Below are 1162 nucleotides of genomic sequence, written 5' to 3'. Positions count from 1 at the left end.
TTAATAGTGAACAAAGTGGAGTTTGAGCTGGAGATTTCAATGTTAGACATTGCTTGCGTGGCGATTAGCTCTCGACCAACAAAGGCAAGATCCTTGTAAAGTTTTCGCAGTTTCAAAGTTTTAAATAATGGCAATGCACGGTGAGTAGTGTCTTGGATCTAACTTTCCCTAATGCACTATTTTGTCATTCAACTCGAATACTATTTATGTCTCAATTTGCAAAAGTCAAGACTCTCCCATTTTATTTCAAAGTTGCAGCAATTCCTTTAAAAAAATAGAAAATTCAATTTCGCGTAACCTCTTTATGGGCCGTCTAAAGCTTATCTTTATTGGCTTGGTCCATCTTAACTCAACATCAAAGCAAAAGAAAACTATGTATATATATAATCATTATTTGAGCAGCTGTTTTCATTGATATTGTGATAGAAGTTTATTTCAAAGTTTTAAAGTAACTTCCTACGAACGCAAATTTTTTAGAAGAAAAACATTTAGTGGATGAAAAGAAAAAATATTTTCAACGTGGTGAGCTCGTAGCTAAAAATGCAGAAGAGTTACTGCAGAAAGGAGGCTATACAACTCACGAAAGTAAAGAATCTAATCAAGACATACAAGATGGCAATTATCAGTATTCCAGCAATAACGCACGTTAAAGCACGCTGCCTAGGATCGAGGTGACGAGAGGATTACGTGAAAGGGGTGAACCGGTTTTATTGTTTGGCGAAACGAAACTTCAAACTTTCTATAGATTACGTCAATGTGAGACTTCCCAACCCAAAGCAAAGCCAGGCTTTCATAATCACCTTCAAGAGGCTATGGAACAAGTTGATCAAGCTTATTTGCAGAAAATGTTTACTAATAGACCCTACTGAAAGTGTGAACATGTACAGACAATCGCTAACAAAATGGCTCTCAAAAATAAAGGCTATGATAAGGATGTAATAATCATTTTGTTACCATATTTGGAATGATCAGATTTCCAACTATTCGAAGTAAGGGAAAGTTAGATCCAAGACACTACTCACCGTGCATTGCCATTATTTAAAACTTTGAAACTGCGAAAACTTTACAAGGATCTTGCCTTTGTTGGTCGAGAGCTAATCGCCACGCAAGCAATGTCTAACATTGAAATCTCCAGCTCAAACTCCACTTTGTTCACTATTAA

The 1162-nt window shown here is 36.1% G+C and overlaps 1 pseudogene; it reads left to right on the top strand.

The window, feature by feature from the left end:
* Window positions 1-127: 127 nt before the first annotated feature.
* On the top strand, window positions 128-1050 carry LOC119643619 (annotated as a pseudogene).
* The last annotated feature ends 112 nt before the right edge of the window (window positions 1051-1162 follow it).

Source organism: Glossina fuscipes, unplaced genomic scaffold, assembly GCF_014805625.2.
Source record: "Glossina fuscipes isolate IAEA_lab_2018 unplaced genomic scaffold, Yale_Gfus_2 61420, whole genome shotgun sequence".
Lineage (NCBI taxonomy): Eukaryota > Metazoa > Arthropoda > Insecta > Diptera > Glossinidae > Glossina > Glossina fuscipes.
This window is presented reverse-complemented; position numbering and strand designations above follow the sequence as displayed.